At 36.6% G+C, this 21,165-nt stretch overlaps 1 protein-coding gene across 1 annotated transcript in view; it reads left to right on the top strand.

Moving 5' to 3' along the window:
• Nucleotides 1-3,589: 3,589 nt before the first annotated feature.
• Nucleotides 3,590-21,165, top strand: part of DCSTAMP (dendrocyte expressed seven transmembrane protein) — a 63,078-nt gene continuing 45,502 nt past the window's right edge. Inside the window, exons 1-3 of the mRNA XM_069081008.1 lie at nt 3,590-3,668; nt 3,835-3,987; nt 18,059-18,180. The gene's annotated coding sequence lies outside the window, so the exon portion shown is untranslated. The remainder of the gene's footprint in view (nt 3,669-3,834; nt 3,988-18,058; nt 18,181-21,165) is intronic.

The raw sequence follows: 21,165 nt of genomic DNA, 5'->3' as shown, positions 1-21,165 counted from the left end.
TAGTGTACAAGCCAACTAAGCCAACCAACCACATGCCAAAATAAGATCAGAGTAAGTGCACAGTGGCATTTCCCATTCCCCCATACAAGATGAAATTTATTGGGAGGCATTGACTAAATTTAGCTCTTGGAATGATTATGTATGTAGATGAAATAATAAGTAATGCATTTAAGTATAAATAAGAGGAAAAGGTTTTTGTTTTGGAGTGGCAGTGACTTTTGCCCACCAAAATGTGGATAGAAATCCTATTAGTTAAGCAAACAAACTATGAATCTTCTGGGACTATGGCAAAAGCATATGATCCTCTCATATCTCCCTTGTTTCCATAAGTAGTCGATGGATACTTCCCCTCACATTTATTTCAGTCACTCATGTGACACAGTAGAATCTCAACAAGACAGAAATAGAAGATGGAAAGGTTGATCCTGTCAGAAGCTTAAATATAATTATGAAGCTCCATAAAAAAAAAATCCTTCCCTACCTCCACTTGCCTGATAATTAGACTGTTAGGTACTGGGGAGCTACTCAAATAGGGATCAAGGGAAAGGGTTTGGAAGACACAGAGGAGAAAGTTATTAGTGGAGATGTCTTTTTCTTCCTGATAAACAGAGGAGACATGCAGCCTGCCAGCAGAAGGAGGCAACTAGGTTTTTGCAGTCCCACTGGTACTCCCTGGGAATTCTGAGTGCATAAAAGCCTATGTTACAATCTGAATCAGCATGGGTAGCAATTAGTGGTTCTAATTGGCTTCAACTGATTCTATATGACTCCCTTCCCCTTCCCTCTGACGCGCCCCTCCCCCTCTCCCCCCCCAACTCCCCGGATCTTTCCACACGCTCAAGAAATGTTAACGTTGTAGAAAAGTACCCTGCAATATCTCTCCATGGTGCTCAAATCCCCACTCCTCTCCTGGATGAGGTCAGAAAGAAGGGATAGTGAGGGGATCACTGTGTCAGGGAGCCTGGCCATAGAAGATGAGGCAGGCCAGTGACGGCAGGTTCAGGGCTGCCTTTCTAAACATTTTTAACCCACAGATTCCTTCCACCCTTGAAACTCTATGTTTTATGTTTAATTTTCTAAAGAAAAACACATCACCACTCTCCCCTCAAAGCTTCTTCTGAGCCTCATTGTCTCCATTTTAACTAACATTGCAATGATTATGTGGCTATAGTCCACAGAATTCATTTTTCTAACCCCATCAATAATTCTTGAATGCTTTTCCTTTTCTGTTGGGTGCTTGTTTTGAATGTCTGCTAAGCACTGAAAACCACCTCAGATAGCTTGGGTTTGGCATGGCAAAGATTAAGTCTCTCTGGGGTGTTTTAATGAGTCATTGTGGAATACATTTTCACTGAATCTGCATAGTCATTGAACTTTCAAAACATGCTTAGTGGGATCTGTAGGTCAATGTAGCCAAGAGAGCATTGGCTAAGCTCATAGCCAGAATATCTGAGTTTGAAGCCTGCCTCTGACACCACTTTCTTGGTCATGGGCACATAGCTTAAGTGACTCACTGTGTCTCAGTTTCCTCATTTTGGGACTATATTATCTTGAAGGTCCCCTCCAGCTCTATTTCCTATCATCTCAATAGGGGAAGGTAGAACAACAATGGATGCAAACCATCTGGTAGACATGTTATTTTGGGTTAGTATTAACCCAGCATTTGTTACCTTGTTTTCTATCTAGTTTCTAATCTTTTCTATCAATCTATCTAGCCTGGCAACTTCAGTTGGCTAATAAGCATGAAGAAAAGGGGGAGGAGAGAGGAACAAAAAAATTTTAAGCACCTACTATGTGCTAAGACCTGCACTAAATGCTTTAAAAATATTATCTCATTTGATCTGCACATCCCTGGGAGGTGGAGGCTATTATTACCCCCATTTACAATTTAGGTTTCAGAGGCTGACAGAGGTTAAGTGACTTGTCAAGTGTCACATAACAGGGAGGTGTATGGGGCTAGATTTGAACTCTGTTCTTCCTGACTCCAGGTCCAGCACTGTCCACTGTGCCATGAGATGTCCTAGGTCATTAGGTAGTTAGAATGTTTCTGCAAGTATCTTATACTTAGAAAATATTGTATTTCAGAATATTGATTTTGGAACCAAGAAGACTGAACACGACAATTCTGATCCTAAATCTTACCCTAATTATCTATAGGATCTTGGACAAACCTTATAACCTCTCTGAGCGTGAGGTTCTTCACCTGTAATATGGAGATGAGAATGACTCTAGACCTGATTTTGAAATGTTGTCATAGGACTCAAATGAGATAATATATTCAAATGAGATAATATGCCATTAAGTAGCATAGAGTGCTATTTAAAGCTTAGCATCATGAAGGTAAACAGTCTAGGAGCCTGGAATCATCTGTCTATCCTCTGACTTAAAGCGATGCCGTCCCAGAAGAGGAAAGAGAATTCACCAGCATTTGAAAAGTCTCCATCAATGTAGATTTCAGGATTTCTTCAGCAGTCACTCCTAAGGCTTTAGCACACACTCGTCCAGCAGCACAGTGAGATGCTCTGATCGCTGCTGAACTAATAGATAGCAACATTTTCACAATTAGACTCAAGGACAATCCCTCCAATAGTGTTAGGTACTGTGTTCTCCCAAATTAGCCTTTTCCCTCTTAATTCTAGTGCCTTCTCTCTGATGGGCTTTCCCGCCTATTTATCTTGTATCTAACTTGTTTTTACATAGTTGTTTGCACACTGTCTCCCTGTTAGATTATGAGCTCCCTGAGGACAGAGACTGGTCTTTCTTTGGATTCCCAGTGCTTAACCCACTATCTGGCACCTAATAGGTTTAGTAATAAATGCTTATTGATTGACTGACTGAGTACTCTCAATGAACATTTTGCCAAAGGAGAAGGAAAAAACATATATACACACTCATATACATATGCATGCAATAGACATATACATGTGCATACACACATGCACACACATATACATACAGGTATGTATGTACACACAAATGCACACATATGGAAACCAAATACTTTATTATATATGCATATAGAATGTATGTGTGTGTAAATGTGTATGTGCATAGGAATATGTGTGTATGTGTATGTATATGTGTGTATATAAATGAGAAGATAATTATGAGAGAAAGGCACTTATAATTGAGGTGACAGGAAAGACCTCATCAAGGAGATGGCATTGAAGCTAAGCTTCAAAGCTCCAATCTAGTAATTCTAGAAGCAGAAATGAGTAAAGAGTGCATTTCAGATATGAAGGACATCATGGAGATAGGAGACAGTTATGTCCTGCCTGAGGAACAGCTAGGAGCCTGCCTGATTGAATTATAGAATGGATTACAATCCATCGCCCCTCTCCGTGCAACACTAACAAGGCTTTTAGCCCTGCTTCAATCAAAGCCTCAGTGCATAGACAGGTAGGGCACCTTTTGAGTCTCACTCTTAGTACAGAACCATTTCCCAGCATTTCCTTCACTCTTTAATTTTCTCATCCTACTTTGGAATTTGCTAGTAGTTCTTGCAATTCTCAGAGTTTCTGCCTTATCTATGATATGAGCAATTTATATTAAAAGCCTGGAGGCAACAGGCTGGGTTTAGGTCAATAAAAGGGGTGGGGTGTCTTCTTGTAAGGTGAGCTCTTTGCTGTCTACAACCCAGGTTCTAAGCAGACTGTTCATTACCAAAGGTACCTTCAACCCTGTCTCCAGGTTGTTTTTTATCCTCAGTACTGTACCATGTACTTTACATGCCAGACGATGTGTGATCGATTAGTACATGATGATACATTAAAGGGTATCAATGAGCTAATATGTTTCATTGCATTTTAATAAACATTTGTTAACTCCCCCTAGGTGCAAGGCTTCATGCTTGGGAATACAAAGACAAAAATGAAAATTCATCCCTACTCTCAAGGAGCTTTCTACTGATGCTGTCTACTATTTCAACAGATAAATACGAGGTGTTGTTTGTCCTTCATTCTCTAAGAGGACCATGGCATCAGGAAGGTAAAATACACTGAAATACAGGGTAATTTGAAGAGGGAGAGAGCATTTATGATTGGGAGGCAGCGGTGTCAAATTCAAATAGAAACAGGGTTGTTAATCAATACATAAGGATCCCTGCAGGCAGCATATTGATTTAGTTTTAAAATGCAATATTATCTACGTTTTAGTTATTTCTATTAATTTTGCTAAATATTTTCCAATTACATTTTAATTTAATTTTCCAATTACATTTTAAAATCTTGTTTGGGCAGCGCTTGGGGGTCCTGTGGGCTGTATGTTTGACTCTTCTGTGTAGGGGCATCAGGGAAGGCTTCCCAGAGGAGAAAGAGGCACTTGGACTTAGCCTTGAAGGAGGATAAGAATTCTGAGAGGTAATTTTATGAGGAAGGAATACATTCCTTACATGGGAGGCAGCTTATGTAAAGGCTTACCCAACTATGTTATTATTTATCCTTCCTTCTTGAAGAGTATCAATGACATCAGAGAGGTGATGCCATGACATGAAAGTGAATTAGATTTAAGCAAGGGAGTGCTGTGCAAAGTCACCAGCCTCACTATCTCCTCCAGAGCCATCTGGGTCTAGTGGCAAGATATAGATCAGAATGACTGGAGATGGCCCTGGTTGTGATGGGAGACCTTGGCCTTTTTAACCTTTAAATGGTTTTAGTTTGACTTGAGGCAGTAAGGCTAAGAAAAGAGACAGAGAATGCCTCTTTACCTAGTCAAAAAAAAAAAAAATCTAGCTGGGAGGGAAAACCCCTCAAGGTTTCTGACCAAAATGGAAACAATTGCTATTTATATTCACTTTCAACATGTCCTGTGTCCAAACCATGACTAAAGTGGGGCTTATCCTCTGACCTATTGTTGGCCAATCAGTGAGAGCCAGAGTGACTCAACTATAAAATCTTATTAAATACCTGGAGTTGTGAGATGGAATGTTGAATCTGAGCACTATTTAATAGATCATTTAGGCTTGAATGTAGTTTGCGTGAGAAGTGATACAAATTAAGGCTAGAAAGACAGGTTAGAGCCAGATTGCTGAAGGTCTTTTATACCAGGCCTGAGGGGTTTATATTTTATGCTAAGGGTAATAGGGAGCCACTGAGGACTTTTTGCAAAGAGCTTTTTTTAGTAACATGGTCAGACCTATGCCTTGAGAGTATTTAGGCAACTAGGAATAGGATAAATTGGAGAGGGGAAAGACAAGAACCAGAGCAACCAGTTAGGAGGCTATGAAAAAATCTAGAGAAGAGGCTCCGAATTGTGACTGTAGCTATGTGAATAGAAAGGAGAGGAATGTGAGAGACTAGCAAGTAGAATCAACAAAACTGGGCAAAAGATTGGATTAAAAGGTGGGTGGACGTGTGGGTGAGGGAGGATGGGTTGCTGCTGAGGGAGAAGAAAAAATCAAAGGTAACTTAAGTTTTATTAAAGACAAATATTCAAATCCAACCTTCCTAATTGTATGTCCCTGGTCAAGTCACTGTCTGACTCAGTTTCCTCCACTCTAAAATGACAATCATAATAGTACTTAGTATTTGTTGCAAAGATCAAATAAGATAATATTTGTAAAAGCACTTAGCCCAGTGCTTGGCACATAGTAGGCACTTAATAAATGCGTGTTTCCTTCCCCTTCTCTTCCCTTTTATTAGTATATGGAAAATGACAGAGTCTTCAATAGGAACATGGAAGTTAGGGGATACAGAGGGTATAGTGGGGAAAAATGGGCTTTCAAAGGGCTTTCCTCATCATGACCCTTATAGGTAGTGTAAGTCTTCTTATCCTTTTACAGATGAGGGAACTAAAGCCTAGATATCATCAGAGATTTGTCCAAGGCTGAACAGCCAGCTAGTTCAGGTCTCCTGACACCAATTCCAGTCTTCTGTACACTGCACACTGTTGTCTCCTCTCTGTGAGGACGTTGTGGCTATGTCCCCAGAATCCAATTCAACTCTCCGTTCTGTCCTCTAGAGCCATGGTGCTAAGCTCAAATTGATAAGAGGGCCACTAAATTATATATAAGGAGCCCTGCAGGTCACATATTGATGTAGAAAACTACATATTTTCTATCTTCTATTGCATTTTTGTTTGTTTTGTTAAATATTTCCTAATTCCATTTTAATCTGGTTCAGGCTATCTCTGTTTTGGGTTTGATCCCTCCACTAAGGGGTTTTAACCTTTTTGTATGTGTCATTGACCCATTTTTCAGTGTCCTGAAATAAATATATATAATATATATAATATATTATATATAATATCCTATAATAAATGTCATGGGGTTGATTTCTCTATACTATTGAATCATAGTTTTCAATAACTGAAGAAAATGCTAAATTTCACTTAGAGGTGAATAAAAATACAGATGTAACTTTTTCTTGATCTAAGTTCACAGACCTTCTCAAATTTATCCAGGGACCCCAGGGTAAGAACCCCTGTTCTAGGTCCTCAGAAATCAGAACAACCCAAGAGGGTAGTTAATATATTTTTAACTCTATAGACATTAACTTTTTTTAAAAGGAAATAAAAGCCTGTTACATTTTCCACTGTAATCATCCAAATGGAATTTTTTTCTTTTTATGTTCATGACTAGCAATAGTACTTTGGTGTTCAAAGTCATGAAGGATCATGCTGTGATAAATTTCTCCAGCAAGAGGTGAATGGGAATGGAACAGAACCTTCAGAAAGACCAGCAGGGCCAGGACTCTGCCTGAGTGGCCAGGTTACAATGTAAATCCATTATGTATTATACTTAGAGTGGGATAAGCAAGATCAGGCTCCTTTTTCCTCACATAAATTATTTCTGCCCTTATTGGTCCTTTTAAAAGCAGGAAGTAGCAATTTATTAGTAATTTTTCAGATTTTCTTTGTTCCTGCTAAACATTTTTCATCACAGGCTATCTCTCCCCCTACCCCAATTTGAAACTGGCCCTGTTGGGGGAGGATGGTAGGAATGATCCCAAGTGACAATTGAATGGGGATATTATGATTTTCTTTACTTTTTTTGTTGAATCTTGGGGAAAAAGATAAGAGTGAACAAATAATAAAAACTTGAGAGAGGTTCATAGTGGAAAGTAAGTAAAATGTCCCAAAATGTTTCTCCAATATAATTTAATTTAACTATAATCTAAATATTTAAATTTTTATATTTAATTTATTTATTTTTAATGTTATATATTATATATTGATATTAATTAATTTATATATAAAATCTTATATTATATTATTTAATTATATTTAAATAGAATTTTAAAATTAAGGAAATATTTTATTAATGCTTTTTAAAAAAATCTCCTTTTCCAATAAGCCTTTACCTGCTACCCCCAAATTTTCCCTTATAATCAAGAAGTAAAACAGAGCAGCACCTTGGCTCCATCTGACAACGTATGCCTCATTCCACACCTATAATCTACCACCTCTCTAGGGCAAGCGGCATGCTGTACCACCAATCTGCTGAGGCTAAGAGATGCATAACTTTGAGTTGTTTTCTTTCAATGTTATTTTCCTTTACATTACTCTATTTATTGTATAAACTATTTTCCTGTAAAATAATCTATTTATTTTCAACATAAGGGAGATCATGAGACCTCTGAAAGGGTCAGAGGACATTTCGCAGTTTCTCTCTTTCTGTTATGGTATATTTCTGTCTCACTTTTACTGCTAGGCCTTGTCTTGTACAGTCTGGCTATGGCCCCAAGGAGGTGACAACATTTTTCCATCTCAAGTTCACCATCTGTTAAAAAAAAAATAAAGAAAAGCATCAAACTATTAGTTTTTAACTTTCCATCAGATATGGATGATTTCTTCCAAACTCTCATTTTAAAGTTATGTCAAGCAACTTACAAGTGACAGAGTTAGAATTTGAATCCAGATTTCATTACCAGAGTAATTTTCTCTCCCCTGAATTATTTTAATGAACTAGTATTTACTTGTCAAGGTAGCAGATGGTGGCTAAATTATGGGACTTGGAGTTAGGAAGCTGAGTTCAAATTCTGCCTCAGATATTTTACTGTTCATGTAAATTTCTAGCAAAGTGCAAGTCACTTAACCATGTCCAGTCTCAGTTTGCTTATTTGTAAAATGGAATAATAATAATACTTCATAGGGTTGTTTTGAGCCTCAAATGACTTATCGTTCATATGCAAAATGCTCTGCAAACCTTAAAGATCTATATAGATACAAGCTATCATTATAGGGCAAAGAAATGATTAGACAGCTGGGTGGCCTAGTAGACAGAGCACTGGACTTCACATCAGGAGGATGTATGTTCCATTTCTGCCCTTAGACTAGCTATGAAATCTTGAGCATGTCACATGACCTCTATGGATATAAGTTTCCTTATCTGTGGAAAAGATAATGTTAGCTCTCCTGCCCCCAACCCCACCATTCCCCCAGCATTGTTATGTGGATTAAATAAAATAAGATATAATCATTAATTTTATAAATTGGAAAGGATTATATAAATGTGAGCTCTTATTATTAAGAAATATTTGTCCCCTTGAAAATAAGGTAAAGTGATTACTTAGGATTGTATTAAGGAATTTGGTACTCATTGTACTCAATGAAATAGTTGTAGGTGGTTCAGTGATGACATAGAGTGCTGAGCCTGGAGTCAGGAAAACCTGATTTCAAATCCCGCCTCAGACACTTATTAGCTGTGTGACCCTGGGCAGGTCATTATCCTCTTTCTGACTCAATTTTCTCTGCTGTAAAATGGAGATAATAACAATACCTCCCTCCCATGATTGTTGTGAGGATAAAATGAGATAATATTTTTAAAGTACTTTGAAAATCTTACTTTAGTAGTATTATTATTGCAAATGGAAAATCTAGGTGGTACAGTAGATAGAATGCTGTGTCTGGAGTTAGGAATACCGAAGTTCAAATCTGACCTCAGATACTTATTAGCTGTGTGACCTTGGGAAGTCATTTAACCCTGTTTGCCTCAGTTTCCTCATCTGTAAAATGAGCTGGAGAAGGAAATGGCAAACCACTCCAATATGTTTGCCAAGAAAACCCTAAATGGGGTCTCAAAGAGTCAGACATAACTGAAAAATGACTGAACAATAACGATAGGAGTGAAGAAAGGATTTCCCAAAGAAAACAATGACTTCAAATGCCCCTGAATAGATCCTGTGATTATCATTCTTGTTCTTCTTCCTTTTAATATACTATATAATAATTATGTTCATCATTCCATGTTGAATCTGCCTTGTCAGTATAAAAAATAAAACCATGACTGAGTAATCTAAAATAAAACTATGCTTATTTCAGGAAGGCCTTGGAGACTCCCTTATTATATAATTTTATTATATAATGAAATATTATACAATGTTATATAATATTATATTATATAATAAAATATTATATAATTTTAACAACCAAAACAAAGAGCATGATAATGCAGAGAAACGTCCAGGCCAATAAGAAATTCCATGCACTGGAGTTGTTGCAGTATCGGCTTGTCAGTGAATTATAAATTATTCCTTCCAGTGAGTAGTAGTAACTAGTAGTTAGTCTGGAATAAAATTTTTACAAGTTTACTAACACAAGGTAGCACAATATGGTCCATTGAGAGCTGCCCTCAGCGTCAGAAGACATGTATTTAAGTACTACCTCCAATACAAACTAATTTTGTATCCTTTAATTTCTCAGTGCTTTGAGCAAGACTATGTTACCATAAGTTACAGAGAAGGTACCAACTTACATTGGTAGAGGGTATTTCCTCACCTGGTCTCAGTTTCCTCATCTGTAAAATAAAGGGGTTAGATGAGAAGGCCTCTAAGTTTCCATATAACACTAAATTTATGACCCTATGAACCTAAATATTAATGAAATCCCTGTTCTCGGAGCACATATATTCAAGTTTAATTTTTTTTTTTGCAATAACATGTAAAAGCAATTTTAACACTTATTTTTTTAAAAATGAGTTATAAATTCTTTCTTTCCCTTCTCCTTTTGAGAAAGCAAGTAATTTCAAATAGATTATACATATGCAGTCATGCAAAATTATTCCCATGTTAGCCATTTTGCAGAAGAAAGTAGACTAAAAAACACAAGAAAATAAGGTAAAAAATATTCTTCAATCTGGTTTCAGACTCTATCAGTTCTTTCTTTGAAGGTGGACAACATTTTTCATTAAAAGTTCTTCGGAATTGTCTTGGATCACTGTTTTGCTGAAAATTGCTTAGTCATTCACAGTTGATCATTGTATAATATTGCTATTACTATGTACAATATTCTTTTGGTTTTGCTTATTTTACATTGCATCAGTTCATATACGTCTTTAGGTCAGTTATGTGGCACAGTGGATAGAGCACCAGGTCTGGAGTTTGGAAGACTCATCTTCCTGAGTTCAAATCTGACCTCAGACACTTATTAACTATGTGATCCTGGACAAGTCACTTAACCCTATTTGCCTCAGTTTCTTCATCTATAAAATGAGCTAGAGAAAGAAATGACAAACCACTCCAATATCTTTGCCAAGAGAGACCCAAATTGGGTCACAAAGAGTCAGATATGACTGAAAATGACTGAATGACAACAAATGTCTTTCTAGTTTTTTTTCTGAAACCATCCTGCTCATCATTTCTTATAGCATAATAGTATTTCATCACAATTATATTGATAATCCGTTCAGCCATTCCCCAAATGATGGGCATTCCTTCACTTTCCAATTCTTTGCCACCATAAAAAGAGCAACTATAAATAATTTTTTTTACTGTGGTGGGTGAAAGATGAAATGATTGAGGAAATAAATGTTTGAGCTTCTGAGCATATTGATTTATTAAGCAATGCATGCCAGTTGTTCAACAAACCAGGACCAGATCTCTTTAGCTTAGGGTTGGGCCCTAAATACAAAGGGAGAGAGATTTTCATGCACATAAAATAATTAATCAAACAAGACCAATTAAAAGAAAACAATTAACCAGGATACAACAATTTCTAATTGGAGGAGAGATTATAGACTTTCCAAGTTGGAAGGCTGAGAGCAAACTGGTGCAATTTCCTGAAATTAGAAAAATAGGTTTCCCACTTCCCTCAAGTATCTGTAAAGTATTAAAAGGACATGGAACTAATAACTGATTGATTAGTACAAGGCTAGCTTTTGGATAAGACATACAGGTTGCTTAAAATGAATAATTGTGAGAAAACTCCTTGCATCAATCTTTGGATTTGACCAAGTTTCTGGTCAGTATAACATGTCATTACTTAAGGATCTCTAAGAAACAGGTAGAAGCAATTTTCTCCCAATAACCACAATTGAATAAATCTTCTCACAAGACAGAAATTGGACTAGAATCATAATTGAATAGAAAGGGAAATGAGTTAGCTCCAGAATTGAGTCACAAGATAAAGTCAGTGTGGTTCAATCAATTTCCACTCCCACTTGCTATCCTAATTCTCCTGATTCCCTCAGTACATATGGGTTTTCTTCTTTTTTTTAAATCTCTTTGGAATACAGAATCAGTAGTGGTATTGCTGGGTCAGAGGGGTAAATACAGTTTTATAATCCTTTGGCCATAGATTCAAATTGTTCTCCCAAATAGTTGGATCAGTTTACAACTCCACCAACCGTGCATTAGTGCTCTAATTTTTCCCTATACCCTCACATATGCTATTTTCTTTTTCTATCATATTAGCCAGTCTGATAGTTGCGAGAAAGTATCTTAGAGTTGCTTTAATTTGCATTTCTCTAATCAATAGGAATTTGGAGCATTTTCCCCCAAATGACTATAGATAGCTTTGATTTCTTTTTCTGAATGCTTCCTATTCATATCCTTTAGCAATCTATCAATTGGGGAATGATTCATTTTCTTATAAATTTGACTCAATTCTCTATATATTTGAGAAATGAGACCTTCATTAGAGAAACTTGCTGTAAACATTTCCTCCAGTTTTCTGCTTTCCTTCTAACCTTTACTGCATTGGATTTGTTCATGAAAAGCCTTTTTAATTTAATATAATCAAAATTATTCATTTAATTACCATATTGTTCTCTATCTCTTGTTTGGTCACATAAATTCTTTCCTTCTCCATAGATGTGACAGGTAAGGTATTCCACACTCCCTTACTTAGCTTATGGTATCAACCTTTACATCTAAATCATATGCCCATTTTGACCTTATTGTGGTATACAATGTGAGATGTTGGTTCATAAGTACTTTCTGCCAACCTGTTTTCCAGTTTTCCCAGCAATTTTTGTCTATTAGTGAGTTCTTATCCCCAAAATTTAAATCTTTGCATTAATCAAATGCTTGATTACTATGGTCATTTATTGCAGTGTATTGTGTACCTCATCTATTCCATTGATCTACCACTCTATTTCTTAATCAGTACCAGATTGTTCTGATTACTGTTTTGTCATTACTGTTTGAGATCTGGTACTCCTAGGCCAGCCTCCTTCACATTCTTTTCATCGATTCCCTTGATATTCTTTACCTCCAGATGAATTTTGTTATAATATTTTCTAGCTCCATAAGATAATTTTTTTTGACATTTTTATTGGTATGGCACTGAAAAAATAAATAAATTTAGGTAGAATTGTCATTTTTATTACATTGGCTCAACCAACCCATGAACAATTGATAATTTTTTTTCTTTTTGGAGGACAATTGGGGTTAAATGACTTGCCCAAGGTCACATGGCTAGTTTTTGTGTTAAGTGTCTGAGGATGGATTTGAACTCAGGTACTCCTGACTCCAGGGCCAGTGTTCTAGTTACTGTGCCACCTAGATGCTCAGAACAATCGATATTTTCTCAATTGTCTAATCTAATTTTATGTGAAAAGAGTTTTGTATTTGTGTTCATACAGTTCTGGGTTAGTCTTGGCGGGTTAAGTCTCAATTATTTTACATTGTCTACAATTATTTTAAATAAAAATTCTCTTTCTGTCTCTTACTATTGGAATTTGTTAGTAATATATAGAAATGCCATTGATTTATGTGGGCTTATTTTATATCCTTCTACTTTGATAAAGTTGTAAATTATTTCAAGTAGATTTTTTTAGTCAGTTCTCTAGGATTCTCCAAGTATATTATCATATCATCTGCAAAGAATAATAGTTGTGTTCCCTCATTGACTATTCTAGTTCCTTTAACTTATTTTTCTTATTGCTAGAACTAGCATTTCTAGTAAAATATTGAATAATAGTGGTGAAAATGTATATCTTTGCTTCACCATAGATTTTATCAGGAAGGCTTCTATTGTAGCTTGTCCCTATTACACATTATGTTTGTTAAAAGGTTTTAGATAGATACTATTTATCATTTTAAGGAATATTCCATTCATTCCTATGCTCTCCAGTCTTTTTAATAGGAATACATGTTGTATTTTGTTGAGCTTTTTCTGCACTTATTTTTATAATCACATGATTTCTGTTGTTTTTGTTATTGATATGGTCAATTATGCTGATAGTTTCCCTAATATTGAACCAGCCTTGTATTCCTGGTATAAATTCTGCCTGGTCATAGTATATGATCTTTGTAGTATATTGCTATAATCTCCTTGCTAGTAATTTCTTTTAAAATTTTGCATTAATATTCATTAGGGAAACTGGCCTATAGTTTTCTTTCTCTGTTTTTACTCTTCCTGGTTTAGGTATCAGCACCATATTTATGTTCTAAATGGAATTTGGCAAGCCTTCTTCTTTGCCTCTTTTCCCAAATAATTTATAGAGTATTTGAATTAATTGTTCTTTAAATGTTTGGTAGAATTCACTTGTGAATCCATCTGATCCTGGGGATTTTTTCTTAGAGAACTCATTGTTGATTTGTTTGATATCTTTTTCTAAAATAGTATTATTTAAGTATTCTATTGCTTCTTCCATTAATCTGTACAATTTATATTTTTGTATGTATTCATTCATATCACTTAGATTGTTGGATTTATTGGCATACAGTTGGGCAAAATAGCTCTTAATAATTGCTTTAATTTATTCTTTGCTGGTAGTGAGTTTACCCTTTTCACTTTTGATAGTAGTAATTTGGTTTCACTCATTTTTTGTTTATCAATTTTATTGATATTTAATAAAATCAGTTTCTGGATTTATTTATTAGTTCATTGGCTTCCTTGTTTTCAACTTTATTAGCCTTTCTTTTGATTTTCAGGATTTCCAATTTGGTGTTTAATTGGGGATTTAAAATTTGTTCTTTTTCTAAGTTTTTTAGTCACATGTCCAGTTCATTGATCTGCTCTTTATTTTATTCGTGTTAGCATTTGGAGATATAAATTTTCCCTAAGAACTACTTTTGCTGTATCCCATAAACTTTGGTATGTTATTTCATTGCTGTCATTCTCTTTAATGAAATTATGATTGTTTTTGTGATTTTTTCCCTTTACTTACTCATTCTTTAGCATTAAACTATTTAGTACCTAATTAATTTTTAATCTGTGCCTCTTTATTTAAACTAATTTTATTGCATTATGATCTCAGAAGGATGCATTTAATATTTCTGCTTTTATGCATTTGATCATGAGATGTTTATGCCCTAATCCATAGTCAATTTTTGTGTAGGTGCTATGTATTGCCAAGAGAAGAGGTATATTCCTATATATTCCTACTTAATTTTCTCCAGAGGTCTATCATATCCAACTTTTCTAAAATTTTATTCATCTCATTTTCTTTCTTATTTATTATTTGGTTAGATTTATTTAGTTCTGAGAGAGGAAAGTTGAGGTCTCCCACTAGTATAAATTTTACTGCCTATTTCCCTCTGGAACTCATTTAACTTTTCCTTTAAGAATTTGAATATTATACCATTTGGTGTATATTTGTTATGTACTGATTTTACTTTATTGTCTGTGGTACCTTTTAGCAAAATATAGCTTCCCCTTTCTCTTTTAATTAGATCTATTTTTGCTTTTGCTTTGTCTGAGATTATGATTGATCTACCTCTGCTTTTTTTTTTTTAACATCAGCTAAAGTACAATAGATTCTGCTCTGGTCCCTTGTGCTTTTCTCTTTGTATGTCTCTCTGCTTCAAGTGTTTTCTTGTAACAAAATGTTGTTGGATTCTTATTTTTAATCCATTCTGCTATCAACTTCCATTTTATTGCTAAGTCCATCTGATTCATATTTATAATTATTATTAGTATGTATTTCCCTTTATTCTCTCCTCCCCCCATTTATCCTCCTCTTTATCTCTCCTTTTTACCTGTCCCTCCTCAAAAGTATGGTTTGCTTCTGACCACTGCCTTCCAATCCACCCTCCTTTCTATCACCTCACCCTAAATGAATTAGAAAGCTACCTACCTCAGACCTATCTGAAGGGTCCAAGGAAGGACCTAGTATGAACAAGCACCTGAATACAAAGAGACTAAGAAGACAAGAGCTATTCAAGAGAAGGAAAAATTATAAAAAGAAAACGGGCCATATAAGGTGGTGATCATGGCCACCTTCAATAAATCTCCATAGAGATTTTAAGGTTTTTTTAGGGCAAATGAAAGGAAATGTATCTTTACCCAGAAGACAGGAAACATATGGAACTTATTACCCCAAGTTGTCCTGATAGAAAATATAAAGAAAGGGCAGCTAGGTGGTGCAGTGAATAGAGCATCAGCCCTGAAGTCAGGAGGACTTGAGTTCAAATCTGAACTCAAATACTTGACACAGTTATTAGCTGTGTGACTTTGGGCAAGTCACTTAACCCCAATTGCCTTGCTCCCCCCCCCCACACCCAAAAAAGAAAATTCCAAGGTTTTGTTTTATGTATGTGTGTGTATGTGTAAATGTATATTTCATTACGGTAAGGCAGTTAGGGTTAAGTGACTTGCCCAGGGTCACACAACTTGTAATAAATTGTTAAGGGGATTCAAAGTTGTTTAGGGCACACCCTCTCACTTTTGTCCTCTCACTCATAAAATTCCCCTTATTAAGGTTCTCAGAGAGAATCTTGGGCAGCACACACATAGCTTGAGTGTGTCCTACCTGTCATTTCTGCTTTATAACTAGCAAAAACATATTTCATTTGTTGCGAGGATGCCAAACTGCCAGTGATTAAATGACTTGGTCCAAATGTTTTATTCACAGAAGTTCCTTGCTTTTCACTGATGTACTGTTACTTTATCATGGCTGATTTTGGTTAGTTTTCAGTTTGGGAATCCTACTTAGTGCTGCAATTACTTCTGTTGTGCAGAGTTTCACTAATAGCAGGAGGAAAAGAAAGAGAAATGAATCTCTTTGCAGAAATTCCTCCCCATTATGTGGTCTCTATTCTGTTGCTGGAAGTACTCATAGCTTTATTGAGTGATTGGGTGGGACCAAGGAGACGAGAAGGCATTGGAAGCCTTCCAGCTGAAATGTAGAATTCTAGACTGCAGCAAGAACGCTGAATGGACACCTGTGAAGGAGCCATTTGTTTCTTGAACCATCCCGTGCTTTTTGGTGACTTGTGTTCAATAACTTTATTTGAGCAAGATCTCTCTCTAGGAGCCCAGTTCACTGACTGCACACTTTCAAGAGCTGATAAGGAGTGTCTGAGCTGAGTTGGGAAAATTCCCAGCTGAACACAGCTTTTCCATTCTCTGGGTTCATTTGAGGCCCAGGAAAGAAAACCCACACTGACAGCAGAATCACATCTGTCACAAGAGCCCACATCAGCAGCAAATATCAAACAAGTATGCTTTGAATGTAGTGTTTTCTAGTCAAATAAAATCAGGCTGCCTTGCAAGTTAACTCTGATCATTTAGTGAAGAAGAGACCAGGAGACCAGAACTAGAGTAGGAAGGATACGAAGAAGACTGGAACCTCAGGGGAACATGAGGGAGATGAACACGAGTCCTCCCCCACTACAAATTCAAAAGAGGGTTCTGCAGTCTTCGTTACTTCCAGGATGCTCTTCAATACTTTCCATGGTTCCTTTTTACCATGACCCACTGGCAACTCCTTATTTTTTTAAACCATGTTCTATTAACAAATCACTTAGATCTCATATTGCAATCAAAAGCAAAATTATTTCATTTGTAAAAGCACACTAATTCTTGTCACTCATATTTTAAACCTCTCCATCTTGTTCTAGTTTTTCACTTAGACTATTGTTATAGTCTCCTAACTAGTCTTTCTCCTTCTGTTCTGTCCTCTTTCTCTCTCTTAATCAGTTCTTCACACCATGGTACATGTAAACTTAACACAGCACCCTGATCACCCCCATTCCATTACTAGAGGCAGCTACATGGTGGCAGTGGGTAGAGTTCAGGACCTGAGTTGTGAAGTCTTGTGTTCAAATTCAGTCTCAGATACTAGCCATGTGATACTAGGCAAGTCACTTTACTGCTCTCTAAATTTCCTCATATGTAAATTGGGGAAAACAATAGCACCTACCTCCCAATGTTACTGAAAAGATAAAATGAAAGAATATTTGTAAAGCACTTTTCAAACCATATGTGTGTGTGTATAAAATGTATATGTGTGTATACATGTACATATATGGAGAGAGAAGGAGAATGTGTATTGTGTATGTGTATATATGTATACCTATGTGTATATGTGTGTATACACACATATGTATACATAATATGTATATGTGTGTACACACATATACATATATACACATGTTTGTATGCTATTATTACCTATAAACCTTCATGGACATAAAGTATGAACTCCTGATCTTGTTATTTAATGCTTTCCATAATCTGGATGCAGATGGACCTTCCCAGACTCATGTTATACAACATGTATATGCATTTGGTCTCCTTTTCTTAAAGCCCCTCTTCCTTCAAGGCCCAATTCATTTGACCCAGCCTTTATAAAACTTTCCCTGAGGCTCCCAGTTGTAATAAATCTTTCCTTCCTGATATTTTGCATTTTACCTGGAGCTCTCTTTTACACTTATCATAGTTTCCCTTGTATGGCATGTTATTTGCATTTTCACCCTTGTAAATTCCTTGAAAGTAGAGTTTACATCCCCAATACCTAGCACTGTGTTTAATACATTTTATCTAAAAGGTCTACTCATAAATCTCTTTTTACCCATAAGTCCAGGTTGGGCCACCAGGGGGCCACCTGAGAATGCAGCTAATCATGAACTCAATAGCTTTTCATTGTCTTTTGTCCTTTTAATTTCATTTATAGAGATAAAAAGTGACAATCGAAGTGACTGGGGAACCTGGGGGAAGGTGGAACTAAGGATAAGTCAGGATCATGCCGAGGATACCTGAGAGCCCTTGATATACCCGGAGGGACAGAACATCATGGTAAGAAGATGCCGAAGGAAGGAGAATGCCACTGAAACACAGAACCTAGATGATAAAACCACACACACATGTATGTGTATATATACATACATACACACATATGTATGCATTCATATGTATATTTTCTATGAAAGCCTTTTCCTCTACAGGTCTGTGGAGGAAGAGGCAGAGACAAATGATAGGGTTTAAACTTTTTCTGTTATTTACAGTTGAGTGAGAAGATGATTAGACATCGTAAGAAGGTCTCTGTTCACATCCCAGTTCACCTTTTACCAACTGTTATGCATATTATAGGCAGTTAGGTGGCACAGTGGCTAGAGCACTGACCTTGGAATCAGGAAGATCTGAGCTCGAATCCAACCCCAGACACTTGGTAGCTGTGTGATCCTGGGCAAGTCACTTCACTGCTATCTGCCTCAACTGTAAAATGAGGATAAGGAAAGCACCTACCCCCTATGGTTGTTGTGAGAATAAAATGTGATAATATTTGTAAAGCACTTCACAAATTTTAAAGCACTATAAAAATAATGTTATCATCATATTTAAAATACTTCTAAGCCTCAGTTTTCTTATGTATGAAATGGAGATAATGACATTTAAATCAACCCCCTCACAATGTTGCAGAGAAGAAATACTAATGTGAATGTGAACTATTATTATCCCATACAAAGTATAGTGGATATTCAAATGTTATTGCAATAATTATATATGGGCATCCTGTTGACTACACCAAGGCCAGGTAGGTGGCACAGTAGATAGAGCACTGGGCTTAGAGTCAGAAAGATCTGAATTCACATCTGGCTTCACACACTTGCTAACTGTGTGACCCTGGGCAAGTCACTTAACCCCTATTTGCCTCAGTTCCTCATCTGTAAAATGGGGACACAGTGGAAAAGGAAATGGCAAACAACTCCAGTATCTTTGCCAAGAAAATCCCATGGACAAAAAATAAGTCTGTGGGGTAATATAGAGTCAGACACAATTGAACAACAGCAACAATTATAACCCCTACTCAAAGACTGAATTTTATCTTTATTAGCCCATATAAATGATCATCTAAAGTCCCTCCATGAAAACCTTCAGATTTTTCAGAGAATATACTAAGTACCTCCTTAACTGGTATATTCCAGTTTGGGACAAGTTCTAATCTACAGCACCTGAATTATCATCTCTCACTAATAGGTCCCTAGAAAATCTTCCTGATAGGAAGTCTAAAGGCTGTATTTAAACTTAGATTTTCTATCAAATAGGTTGCTTGATGGGCATCCTGCTCTTCTGCTTTCCCCCTTCCTCCCCCCCACCTCTAAAAAATTCTGGGGACTCTGACCCCAAAATAGATGCAGAAATTATGGCAGATAGTACTACAGTACACTCACTACCAATATCCTCTTTTATTGGCAAACTCTAAATGAGCAAGAACAAAAGCTAGGGGAAGAAAGGAAAATCATTACCTCTCCCCTCCAGGTCAAAATCCCTGCCTTTGTTATATCTACCTGTCAGTAACAATAACAACAAAAATAGCAGGAACAAAAACTAAAAGTGACTTTTTAAAATAATGCTGGATGACATGTATTCATCTTCTTCATAGGCTAATGATGTGGTTTACTGGAATATTCCAGGGTTTAGCCACTGAGCAAAGGAGAGGAGAGGGTATTGGGAAGAAAAGCTATTCACTTAATAAATAATTTGTCTGACCTAGTTTGCAAGAAAATATTTTCTGTCTTTAATATCTCTTTTATTCTAACTTAACCTTTTCTTCTTTACCCTTACAATTTTTATTGGAAGAAAATTCATTTCAAAATGATCCTCAAAAGGGAAATTGTTCCTGCCTGAAGGGAAGAAAAAATGCCATTTATTCACAAGAAAGAAAATCAAGATTTCTCAGATTCAGGCAGTAGAGTGACTTAAAGTCTGAGGATCTGGATTCAAATACTAGAGTTCTGTTTTTTGTGGCTAAACTGCTGGATGGAAGATGGATAAAGCCATCTACTTTCTCTCCTCTATTCTTATCCTTCTACAAAATATCTTTTTTTTTCTCTTTGGAGGGCAATTAGGTTAAGTGACTTGCCCAAGGTCACATGGCTAGTTTTTGTGTTAAGTGTCTTAGGCCAGATTTGAACTCAGGTCCTCCTGACTCCAGGGCCAGTGCTCTATTCACTGTGCCACCTAGCCACCCCCTTACAAAACATCTTCTGACTTCATCATCCCTCTAAAACTGCTCTCTCCAAAGTTAACAGTAACTGTCAAATCCAATGACCTCTCAATCCTCATTCTTCTTGACCTCTCTGTGGTCTTTGACATTGTTGATCACCCTTTGTTCCTTGATATTCTCTTCTTTCTAGATTTTCAGGGCACTCCTCTATCCTCATTCTTCTACTTACCCAGCAGTTTCCTCTACTGGATCCTCAGCCAGACTACTCCATCTAACCATAGGTATCCCTATGGTTCTGTTCTGGGCCCTCTTTTCTTCTCCCTCTATACTACTTTACTTGGTGATCTCATCAGCTCCCATGGACTTAATTTCCATCTCTATGCTTATTCTCAAAACAATCTAAGCTGCCCTACTCTCTCTGCTGACCTCCACTCTCACATCTCCAACTGCCTTTTAGACATCTTAAATTGAATGGTCAGGAGACAACTTAAAACATGTCCAAAATTGAATTCATTATCTTCCCCCTACACCCTCCCACTCCCTCTGAAATGACCTATTGCTGTTCAGGACATCACTATTTTCCCAGTCAGCCAGGCTTGTAACCTAGGTGTTACCTTCAATTCCTCACTATGTCTCACACCACATATATTTGCCCATCTATTGCCAAGGCTTGTCAATTTCACCTTTCTCTCTTAAATATATCCCTTTATTCCCCAACTCTGCTATTGCCATGACCCTGGTACAGACCCTTATCACCTCACACTTGAACTGTTTTTGTCTGGTGATGGGATTTACTTGTCTCAATTCTCTCCCCCCAATCCATCCTCCATTAA

Source organism: Petaurus breviceps, unplaced genomic scaffold (genome assembly GCF_028583685.1).
Source record: "Petaurus breviceps papuanus isolate PSGF00001 unplaced genomic scaffold, PetGlider_PUasm1.0 98, whole genome shotgun sequence".
Taxonomy (NCBI): domain Eukaryota; kingdom Metazoa; phylum Chordata; class Mammalia; order Diprotodontia; family Petauridae; genus Petaurus; species Petaurus breviceps.
Note: the sequence above shows the minus strand (reverse complement) of the source record. Positions and strands in the feature narration are given on the sequence as shown.